At 44.0% G+C, this 12428-nt stretch overlaps 1 long non-coding RNA gene across 1 annotated transcript in view; it reads right to left on the bottom strand.

Annotated features, from left to right (window-relative positions):
• LOC138845369 (uncharacterized) overlaps nucleotides 1–12428 on the bottom strand; it is a 127846-nt gene that overhangs the window by 80580 nt on the left and 34838 nt on the right. The window contains exon 3 of the long non-coding RNA XR_011382416.1: nucleotides 10402–10616. This is a non-coding gene — a long non-coding RNA (uncharacterized lncRNA). The remainder of the gene's footprint in view (nucleotides 1–10401; nucleotides 10617–12428) is intronic.

Below are 12428 nucleotides of genomic sequence, written 5' to 3'. Positions count from 1 at the left end.
TATGAGCCTGTTTCCTCATCTAAACTCCAGCGAGGGTCTGGCATGTAACAGAAAATGTATAAAAGGAGTCATTTTCTTTACCTTATTTTTTGCTAAAGTCCATGCGTGCTATTACATGATACCAACTGTAATTTCAATTTCTGTCATTATGTAAAAAAGAAATATAGATCCCTTTCTGTTATTATACTACTTTTTACTTTGTGGATCTCTCAGAATTAGTGAAACAAGCAGTGTCAGCATCCCATATAGGCACCAGTTCAAGTCCCAGCTGCTCTTTTTTTTTTTTTTTTTTTTTAGTTTATTTTACTCATTGGAAAGGCAGAGTTACAGAGAGAGAGGGAGAGACACAGAGAGGGGTCTCTCATCCACTGGTTCGCTTCCTAAATGTCCACAGTGGCCAGGGCTGGGCCAAGCTGAAGCCAGGAGCTTCTTCCAGGTCTCCCATGTGGGTGCAGGGGCCCAAGCAGTTGGGCCATCTTCCACTGCTTTCCCAGGTACATTAGCAGAGAGCCAGATTGGAAATGGAGCAGCTAGGACTTGAACTGGCGCCCAGATGGGATGTGCGTGCTTCAGGTAGCAACTTAACTTGCTGGCCCCAGCACCAGGCCCCTTTCCAACTCTGATCCAGATCCCTGGTAATGGTCTGGGAAAGCAGTGGAGAATGGTTCAAGTCCTTGGGCCTCTGACACCCACATAGGAGACTTGGAAGAAGCTCCTGGCTCCTGGCTTCAGCCTAGCTCAGCCCTGGCCATTGTGGCCATCTGGGGAATGAACCAGCGGATGGGAGACCTCTCTCTGTGTCTCTCCTTCTCTTCCTCTTTCTGTAACTCTGCCTTTCAAATAAATAAACCAATCTTAGGGGAAAATAAAGAACTAGTGAAATAATAAGCATACTATGGGCCAAAGCAGATTTAACATGAAGCTGATAATGCTATGAGTTCTGGGAGTCACTGGGATTTATAGAGTGATCTGTGTGGGGGAGACGAAGGCAGGCTGCTCTTGGAAGTATTATATGTGTAAGCTGTCTAAAGAAATCTCAGAAGAAAGGCACTCAAATCTCTAAATCCTCCATATATTGTTATAATTTTTTATTGAAATATTCTCTTTTATACTTAATTTTATATTTGTAATTTTGTGTACTTTTTTAGAAAGAATAAAATTAAAAATTAAAGCAATTAAATTATTTTTGATCTCCCAAAATCTAGATTTGTCCTTGAGTATAACATACATTATATATATGTATTAATATATAAAATATATTGTAAACTAATGTTAAGAACAAAAACACGGGCTGGCGCTGCGGCTTAATAGGCTAATCCTCCGCCTTGCGGCGCCGGCACACTGGGTTCTAGTCCTGGTCAGGGCGCCGGATTCTGTCCCGGTTGCCCCTCTTCCAGGCCAGCTCTCTGCTGTGGCCAGGGAAGTGCAGTGAAGGATGGCCCAAGTGCTTGGGCCCTGCACCCCATGGCCTGCACCCTATGGGCAACCAGGAGAAGCACCTGGCTCCTGGCTTCGGATCAGCGCGGTGTGCCGGCCATTGGAGGGTAAACCAATGGCAAAAGGAAGACCTTTCTCTCTGTCTCTCTCTCTCACTGTCCATTTTGCCTGTCAAAAAAAAAAAAAAAAAAAAAAAAAAAAAAAAAAAAAAAGAACAAAAACACGAAGAAAAATCTCTATTCACAAAGAAGAATTTCCTGGGGCAGAAGAGTTTCCATAGTTTGAACCCTTGGGCAAGTTATTCTTCTCCTTGGGTCTAATCATTTTCATTTTCAAACACATTAATTTGGGATAAGTGTTTGGCCTAGCATTGTTACCAACAGAGAGGCCTATGTCCCACATGAGAGTATCCGGGTCTGACATCTGTTTTCAGCTCATGATTCCAGTTTCCTGCTATTGCAGACCCTGGGAGGCAGCAGTGATGGCTCAAGGAGTTGGGTTTGTCCCACCCAAGTAGGAATCCCGGATTGAGTTCCTGGCTGTTAGCCTTAGCCTCGGCCCAGTCCTAGCCACTGCAAGCGTTTGGGGAAGGAATCAGTAGATGGAGCTCTCCATCTCTTTGCCTCCCTGCCTTTAAAATAAATAGATACATTTTTTAAATGTTTAATTGACAGCTCCCATAGGATATTTTTTCCAATTTAGAAAATTCCAACTTCATCATATGTGTTTTGCCATACTTTTAATAATGTAATAAATATTTTAAAGGAGCTACATAGTGAGTCTTCATTTTAAAAAACTCAAGCCTTGGGGAGGGTTGTGGGTGGGAGGGACGGTATGGGGGGGAAGCCATTGTAATCCATAAGTTGTACTTTGGAAATTTATATTCATTAAATAAAAGTTAAAAAAAAAAACCTCAAGCCTTCAGTAGTATAAATAATTACAACCCTCCCACTAAGAATTTATTTTATAAATGTAAATGAAGTCTGCATATTGTTCTTAACATAAAGCCCACTAGTTATAGCATATCACCATAGACCTAATTTGCTTTATAAGGGCAAGAACATTTCTTCTACTGGCTCCAGTCGAAACCGATCATGATAAAACTACATGCTGATTTTCATTTATGTCACTACTCAAAATAATCCATTCCGAAAGAGGAAGAGGTATTTTTTACAGTCCCAATGAGACTAACTAAAAATCTCCATGTAAACCAAGTTGTTTTAGAAAGTATGAACAAAATAGATGAGACATTTATGAGAAATGGAGAACAGTTATTACTCTTTTGAGTTTAGTTACTTGACAAAGATCTGAGATGGCCTTTTAAAAATTTATAATCTAATTTAGTCCTCAAGCACAAGAACAAAAACAATCAGGAGTTGTTCATATTCTTTTCCAGTGGTGAATTCTACAACACACCGCTACTCTGTTGAGCAGCGAGGGTAGGCTGTTGGCAGTGTGGGAAAACAGGTATGATGATGTCAGGATTATCGTAAGTGAATGGAATCTTAAAGATCCACTCAAATTTACCTGTTTTAAAATGGAAAACATCAAAGTGACCTACTCTGAAGCATATAATCAGATATGTCAGATCAGGGGTGCACCTGTGACACCAAGTTTGGCACATTTTCTCCTTTACCAACCTGAACTTTGGAACGATTTGAATGCTTTTATGCCTCAATGTGTAACTGGGAGTTTATGGCACAAAATATGGAGTACTTTTTACTCCACCCACTATCAAACGTTCTCATAAATCTATAGTCATGGAGGTAGTAGATCCTGGTGCTGGTGGGGTTCAGAACAGGCTACTCCAAAATATGGCAGCACGGCCTAGGAGAAACCTCCCCCTCCTCCCTCGTGAGGCAAAACCTTCATGTGAGAGATTCCTCCCCTGCACCGTCAGGAAAGGAACAGGCTTACTCTTGAAGACAGAGACACCTAGAAGTACCTGAACAAAGAGGCTTTGGTAAGGTCTCCTCAGGTTTTACTCTTAGATCGTATCTCTGTAGCCAATCATGCTTCCCTGCCACTGTCTGCTCTTCTTCCAACCTAAGCATAAAAACATACTCGTTGCTGTGTTCCTTTGGGTCCTCATTTCCAAAGGCTCCTATATCATGTAAAACATAAATAAATTCGTATGCTTTTTCCTTCCGTATCTGTCTTTTACTACAGCTGTCTTGGTCGTGAACCTTAAATACGTGAAGAAAAGATACTATTTTTTCTTCTCTATGGCGTGAAGGTAGACAAAGGGATCAATAGAACATAATGGAGTGCCTAGGAATTAGATGCACACACATGTAGAACCTTGCTACACAAAAGTGGTGGAAGGTATTGATGGCCAATACATACTGTTTGACCGAATGGTTACACTTATTAGAAAGAAAACTAGGGGCTGGCACTGTGGCTCAGAGGTTAATGCCCTGGCCTGCAGTGCCAGCATCTCACATGGGTGCTGGTTCAAGTCCTGGCTGCTCCACTTCCAATCCAGCTCCCTGCTAACGTACATGGGAAAGCAGCTGATGATGGCCCACATCCGTGGGCCCCTGCACCCAGGTGGGAGACCCAGAAGAGCCTCATGGCTCCTGGCTTCAGATCAGCTCAGCTCTGGCCACTCACTGTGGCCACTTGGGGACTGAACCAGCAGTTGGAAGGTATCTCTCTCTCTCTCTGTTTCTACCTCTGTGTCTTTCAAATAAATAAAATAAATCTTAAAAAGAAAGAAAACTAGGGGCCGGCTCCGTGGCTCACTTGGTTAATCCTCCGCCTGCAGCACTGGCATCCCATATGGGCGCCGGGTTCTAGTCCTGGTTGCTCCTCTTCCAGTCCAGCTCTCTGCTGTGGCCCGGGAAGGCAGTGGAGGATGGCCCAGGTGCTTGGGCCCCTGCACCCGCATGGGAGACCAGGAGGAAGCACCTGGCTCCTGGCTTCAGATTGGTGCAGAGCGCCGGCTATAGTGGCCATTTGGGGGGTGAACCAACGGAAGGAAGACCTTTATCTCTGTCTCTGTCTCTCTCTGTCTCTCTCTCTCTCTCATTGTCTATAACTCTACCTGTTGAATAAGTTAAAAAAAAAAAGAAAGAAAACTAAGGGGCCAGCACTGTGGCATAGTGGGTTGAGCCGCCTGCGAGGTTAGCATTCCATATGGGCACCAGTTCAAGTTCTGGCTGCTCTACTTCTGATCCAGCTCCCTGCTAACGTGGCTGGGAAAGCAGAAGAGGATGGTCCAAGTATTCGGGCCTCTGCACCCACATGGGAGACCCAGAAGCAGCTCTGGGCTTCTTGCTCTAGCCTGGCCTAGCCCCAGCCATAGTGGCCATTTGAGGAATAAACCAGTGGATAGAACAGCTCTCTCTCCCTGTTTCTCCTTTTCTCTCTGTAGTTCTGCCTTTCACTACTTTATATTATATACACACAGGAAACAATTCTGGGTTCATGAAACATAAAAAACCAAAACATTAAAATATTTAGGAGAAAAGTAAGAACATGTTTATGACATTAGGATAAGGGAGGATTTCTTAAACAAAACACAAAATTACAAATGATAAAGGGAAAGATTCATGAATGCAAATACATTTTAAATGCATCACAGCTCAAGTAGTTGGTTCTCAGCCATCATATAGGAAACCTGGGTTTAATTCTAGGCTCCTGGTCTTGGCCTGGACCAGCCTTGTTGCAGGTATTTGGGGAATGAACCACAGGTTGGGTGTAGTCTGTCTATATTTATGTCTGTTTTTCTCTCCTAATCCCTCTCCCCCTGCCTCTCAAGTAAAAAAAAAAAAAAAAGTAAAAAAAGTAAATGCATCCCTGTGCAATAATATGTTGATACATATTCACTTGTAAATGTTTATTGAATTGATGTGTGTACTCTATCTCTTGTACTCTAATTTTTTTTAAAGGTTACTATGGGGCAGGCATTTAACCTAGTGGTTAACACACCAGTAAAGAAACCTGTGTCCCACATCAGACTACCTGGGTTCAATTTCCAGCTCCAGCTTCTTTTTATTATGTTTCTTTCTTATTACCATAAAAAGAGCATATTTCATGAATTTTATAGGTACAGTTCTAAAAAGATAACCATACTTCCCTTCCCCCTTAAATCCTTCTCCTTTCTTCTCTTCTCTGATTTTTGTTAAGACATGCTTTCAATCCACTCTAAGGGGCCAGGCTAATTCACCACTAACCATGATATTCAACAAGTAAAAAGTGGGAAGACCACACTTCTACAGGAATATAAACAAGGGCTGAAAACAAGCATATCACAAGATGTCCGTTTCATTCCTATATGTTGTTTTGTATTCTGTATTTTTTTTTAATTTTTAAAAATTCTTTAAAAAGATTTACTTTATATATTTGAAAGAGTTACAGAGAGAGGTAGAGACAGAGAGAGAGGTCTTTCATCCATTGGTTCACTCCCCAATGGCCGCAACGGCCGGAGCTGCAACAATCTGAAGCCAGGAGCCAGGAGCTTCCTCCGGGTCTCCCACGTGGTTGCAGGGACCCAAGCACTTGGGTCATCTTCTACTGCTGTCCCAGGTCTTAGCAGAGAGCTGGATCAGAAAAGGAGCAGCGGGGAGTAGAACCGGCACCCATATGGGATGCCAGCGCTTCAGGCCAGGGCATTAACCCACTGCGCCACAGCACCGGCCACCATGATGGGCCATGGACACTGGACAGGAACCCTGCTCTACCACCAGGAATGCTGTGCTGCACCTACCTGGATCCACTGGAATAGCCCAGCTCAATGTCACTCTCAGGAATTGATGGCACCACACCTGCATGGACCTGCCAGAAAGGTCCCATCCCAGGTGACCCACAGAGACTCACAAATGCCCCACTTAGGTAGCCAGGTGCACTCTGCCTTGAACCACCAGCAGACCCACCTGCCTGCATCTCAGCTAGCAGTGCAATCCAACAGCTTAGGCCTGCAGATTCTGCTGGTGTTGGCCACAACTGAAGAAGCTAACATACATTATGGCAAAGCACTCAGCTGGAACAGAAGCCAGCACCGCATATTCACCCACCATCTGAAGACACGTTACTAAGAAAGTCTAACTACATAAGCCAGCCTATGAATTTGGTGGAGGCAGGTGATCTGACAGATGCACAAATCCTCCAGTACTGAAGCATGAAAATCAAGTACCATGATGCCTCCAAGGAGCACATTTATAACAACTTACTCAAAAGAAAAGGAAGTTAGTGAAGTTCCTGAAAAAAGACTGAAAATAATGATTTTAAGGAAACTTAGTAAAGTAAAATTTAATGTAATTAGGAAGGCAAACAGAAGTCTTTCACTGTAAGAAGCCAAAAAGTCTGATAATATACTTGACAGCCCCCAATAGCAGACTAAGCAAAAAGAATTTGTGAGCTTGAAAACATGTTTGAGATAATCCAGTTGATACAAACAAAAACACTTTTTAAAAGCTTAATTTATTTGCTATTCTGTATTAACTGTTACATTTGAGAGAAAACATATGATATTTGTCTTTTGGCAACTGGCTTATTTCACTAAGCACAATGGTTTCCAGTTATATCCATTTTGTTGCCAAAGACAAGATTTCATTCATTGTTATGGCTGTGTGCTCCACAGTATATGTACACCACATTGTCTTTATCCAGTCATCAGTTGATGGCCATCTGAGTTGATTCCATACCTCAGCTGTTGTGAATTGCAACTCCAGATTCTGACTCCAGCTTCCCACGAATAAAGACCCTGAGTAGCAGTGGTGATGGCTCAAGGAGCCAAGTTCCTGCCACTCACATGGGAGGTCCAGACTGAGTTCCTGGCTGCTGGTTTCAGCCCACCCCAGTCCCAGCCTTTGCAGGCATTTAAGGAGTGAACCAGTGGATGGGAAATCTCTTTCTCTATACCACTCAAATAAACAGAAAAGAAAAAAAAATTATCAAAAACAAGACACTATAATAAAATCAGTAGATTGTACACATTCTAGGAAGAGATACTTGCAAATCTATACCCAATGGAGGATTATAATTCAAAAAATATAAATTATTTTCTCAAGTCTAGAAAAAAAGATGAATAACCAAATAGAAAAAAGCTCAAGAGAGGCCAGCACTGTGGGGTGGTAGGTTAAGCATCCACTTGCAGCATTGGTATCCCGTATGGGCACTGGTTCAAGTACTGGCTGCTCCACTTCTGATTCAGCTCCCTGCTGATGGCCTAGGAAAGCAGTAGAAAATGGCCCATCTGCTTGGGCCACTGCACTGGTGTGGGAGATCTGGAAGAAGTTCCTGGCTTTTGGCTTTGGCTTGGCTCAGTTCCAGCTGTTGTAGCCATTTGAGGAGTGAACCAGCAATGGAAGACCCCTCCCCACCCCCTAACTATGCCTCTCAAGTAAATAAAATAAACCTTAAAAAAAAAAAAGCGTAAGAGGGGCAGGCACTGTGGCACAGTGGGTAAAGCTGTTGCTTGCAGTGCCGGCATCCCCATATGTGTGCCGGTTCGAGTCCTGGCCGCTCCATTTCCAATCCTGCTCTCTGCTGTGGCTTGGGAAAGCAGTGGAAGATGACCCAAGTCCTTGGGCTCCTGCACCTGCGTGGGAGACCTGGAAGAAGCCCCTGGCTCCTGGCTTTGGATCAGAGCAACTCCAGCCATTACAGCCAACTGGGGAGTGAACCAGCGGATGGAAGACATCTTTCTTTCTCTCTGCCTCTCCTTCTCTCTGTGTAACTCCTACTTTCAAATAAATAAATACATCTTAAAAAAAGAAAAAGCACAAGAGATATGAACAGACATGTCATAGAACAGAAATCTTGAATGGCCAATAAACATGAAAAAATGTTTAAAATCACTGGCCACATGTAAGTGAAAGTAAAAATCACAATGAGAATTACACACATGTAATTTGCAAATTGTAATGAGTCTGGTAAGATCAGATATTGGTGAGAATGTAGAGTTCAGAAATTTTTATTCATTACTAATGGGAAGAAAAATTAGTAAAAATTGCTTAGGAAAATTTGGGAAATATTGAAATACTATAATCTAGCAATACCTAAGTAAATACAGAAGATAAATTCTTCTACATATCCACAGAAAGACATGCACAAATTATTCATAGAAATGTTGTTTGCGATATAAAAGAGGTAAATAATCTAAAAATCCAATCAATAAAAGAACAGATTAGGAGCCAGTGTTGTGGTACAGTGAGTTAAGTGGCCACTTGTGAAGCCAGCATCCTACATCAGAGCAATGATTCAAGTCCCAGATACTCTGTTTCCAATCCAGCCACCTGCTAATGTGCCTGGGAAGGCAGAAGAAGATGGTCCAAGCACTTGCGTCCTGGCTTAGACCTGGCTGACTGTGGCAGCCATTTGGGGAGGGAAAAAATCTCTTGTTCTCTCTTGTTCTCCCTGTTATTCTGCCTTCTGCCTTTCAAATAAGTAAACCTTTTTTTTTTTTTAAGACTTTATTTATTTGAAAGTCAGAGTTACACAGAGAGAGGAGAGGCAGAGAGAGAGAGAGGTCTTCTATCCGATGGTTCACTCCCCAATTGGCTGCAACAACTGCAGCTGCGCCGTATCGAAGCCAGGAGCTTCTTCAGGGTCTCCCAAGTGAGTACAGGGGCCCAAGGACTTGGGCCATCCTCTACTGCTTTCCCAGGCCATAGCAGAGAGCTGGATCAGAAGTGGAGCAGCCAGGTCTCGAACTGGCACTGCAGGCCAGGGTGTTAACCCACTGCGCCACAGCACCAGTCCCCAGATAATTAAATTTGAGAAAAAAAAGCAGATTAGTAAGTTATATAGTCAGATATTAGAACATTATTCAGTTAGAAAATAAACATCAACATGGATAAGTTTTAAAAACTAATGTTAGGTGGAAAGAGAAATTTACAGAAGTAAACCATGATCTGGGGTCATGACCTGGGCTTATCTTCATTAGGAAATGACCAAAGCCCTTTGAAGGAGTCAGCAAGCAGGAGCCTGGATGAGTCCTGAGAGACACCAGGCTCACCACCACTGCAATATTTGGTAGGCACAGTCCGGGCCAGGCACTGGACCCTGGATGGGAACATGGACTGTTTGCTGCAATCCTTCCAGTGTCACTCGGACTCATTTCCAGGTCTCAGGAACAGGTCCAAGCAGGACACACCTAGGTGGAAAGTGAACGTTCTCAGCCAACCCAAGAAGGAATGGAAGAGATTAGAACTTCCCCCATACAGCACCCAGGAAACCAAGTACAGACAAGCACCGGGTCAGACCCCCCCAGCCATTTATACTCAACAGGTGATGACACACATGCCTTTGAGCCATACTGCTCCAATGTAGGTTCTTTAAAAATACTTATTCATTTATTTATTTGAAAGAGCAACAGTGAGGGGAGCGGGGAGAGATCTTCCACCTGCTGCTTCATTCCTAAAATGATCGTTGCACCCAGATCCAGGCCAGGCCAAAGCCAGGAAGCTGGAACTCCACCCTGGTCTCCCACATGGGTGATAGGGGCCCAGGTACTTGGCCCATCTTCTGCAGCCTTCCCAGGCACATTAACAGGAAGTGAAGCAGCTGGGACTCAGACAAGCACTCTGATATAGGTGCCAGCATCCTGAGTGGCTGCTCAACCCGCTGCGTAACAGCGCTGCCCGCTCTGATGTGGACTTTGTCTGATGCACACCTGTCAGCCTGGCAACTCCCCGCACCATCATTCTGGGGAGCCCCTTTGTCATTCCCTTGAGCTGTGTTGTCTTTTTTTTTTCCTTACTTGTTTGACTGCCATATCTTAGGAGCTGAGTGGGAGAAGAGACTTAGGGGATTTCAGCAATCAATGAGTACGGTCATTGAATCCCCTTCTTTCAGATATGGTATCCACACTCTCACTGTGCCTGGCTTCTTCCAGTTCACAGACTGTTCTTCAATCTTCAGAGCACAAGCATTCACATTCCCACTATAGTGGCAGTGGGGTCACCCCGTGGTAGTGTGGAGTGCACAGGGTGACCTAGGGGTCTACCTGCTTCTTACCAATCCTCTTCAGCCTCTGGCTCCACCTTCACTCCTGTCTCCCTGATGCCACCAATTTTGAGCCTCTTCAGGATTGTGTGGTATAAATCCAACTGGTTTGGATCTTTTCTGAGTGTCAGTTTCGGGTTTGGTTTTCTCCAGTTTGCTAAGTCTGTTCCCAGTCACACAATTGCTCCCCATCTTCTGAAACGCTGCTGGGGTGGATTGCTGATGGCCTGCAAAACAAGTGCAAGTTCAAGCTGGGCAGTAACAGAAGCAGCCAACGAGGAAGTGCCTGTTATGTGTGAATTTCTAAAGAGGTTCCCGTAGTTCAGCTGGGAAGACAGTCATGGTGGGTTCTTGCCTTAAATTAAAAATTCCTATATGCGTAGTTTAAGCAGAAGTTCAGAGACAGAACATCTTTACCTACCAGTTTATATAACAGTGTTAACTACTGGTTTGCTCCTCACAGATACATTTTCAAGTTTTTATTTTTTTATTTTTATTTTTTTTGACAGGCAGAGTGGACAGTGAGAGAGAGAGACCGAGAGAAAGGTCTTCCTTTGCGTTGGTTCACCCTCCAATGGCTGCCGCGCTGCGGCCGGCGCACCGCGCTGATCCGATGGCAGGAGCCAGGTGCTTCTCCTGGTCTCCCATGGGGTGCAGGGCCCAAGCACTTGGGCCATCCTCCACTGCACTCCCTGGCCACAGCAGAGAGCTGGCCTGGAAGAGGGGCAACCGGGACAGAATCCGGCGCCCCGACAGGGACTAGAACCCGGTGTGCTGGCGCTGCAAGGTGGAGGATTAGCCTAGTGAGCCGCGGCGCCGGCCTCAAGTTTTTATTTATTTATTTGAGAGAGAGACAGTCACAGATGGAGAAAGCTCCTCTGCACTGGTTCACTCCCCAGCTGCCTCCAATAGCTGGGACTACAGCCAGGAACTCAATCCACGTCTCCCACCTGGGCGGCAGAAACCCAATCACTTGAACAGTGACTGCCAACTTCTAGGACGTGCATTAGCAAGAAGCTAGAGTCAGGAGCTGGAGCCAGGTATCAAACCCAGACACTCTAATATGGGATAGAGACATTTTTAACCTGCACTGTAGTCGCTAGACTAAAGGCCTGCCCTCCTTTATAGTTATATTTTTAAAATATCATGTAATTAATGAAAAGGTTGTGAAACTGCACTATAGTTATGCAGACATCCTGCTGCTCTTTATATACGTAGACACCTTGAACAATGTCATCCATGTTTAGATAGGGCAGAATCACAGAGTTTGAGACCATGAAGTCCAACCCTCTCCCACTTATTTTTTTAAAAGATTTATTTATTTATTTGAAAGGCAAAGTTAGAGAGAAAGGGAAAAACAGAGCAAGGTCTTCCATCCACTGGTTCACTCCGCAGATGGCCACAACAGCTGGGGCTGGGCCAGGCGGAAGCCAGGAGCTTCATCCACGTCTCTCATGTGGGTGGCAGGGGCCTGAGTACTCTAAACTATTTTGTGCTGCTTTCCCAGACACTTTAGCAGGGAGCTGGATCAGAAGCGGAGCAGCTGAGACATGGACCAGTCAGCGCTTACATAGGATGCCAGTGTTGCAGACAGCAGCTTAACTCGTTGCACCACAACATCAGCCCCCTTCCTCTTATTTTCAAAAATAGGAACCCATTCACAGGTTGACACAATTTGTTCATGCACATTAGTAGCAGAACTACAATTATCTGTAGAAGCTCCTGATTATGGGTCAAAGTTCTTCTGCTAAATGTTCAGAGACCTCTCCTTACGGTTTTTCTCATAGTAGGCGATTTCATCAAATAATCAGTTTTTCTGTTTAGCTTTTTCCTTACCAATAACATTCAAATCATTCAAATTTTTTATGTCTCAACAATCATGCTGTGAAAAAGAGAAACTAAATTTATACATATTACCTCAGTCACCAACCAGATATTTTTATGTGAAAAATCTTTCTTTTTAAAGATTTTTTTTTTTATATTTGAAAGTCAGAGTTACAGAGAGAGGGAGAAGGACAGAGAGAGAGATCTTCTATCTG

The sequence above is a fragment of the Oryctolagus cuniculus genome, chromosome 15 (genome assembly GCF_964237555.1).
Source record: "Oryctolagus cuniculus chromosome 15, mOryCun1.1, whole genome shotgun sequence".
NCBI lineage: Eukaryota > Metazoa > Chordata > Mammalia > Lagomorpha > Leporidae > Oryctolagus > Oryctolagus cuniculus.
The sequence above is the reverse complement of the archived record's forward strand: the minus strand, read 5'-3'. Positions and strand labels throughout refer to the sequence as shown.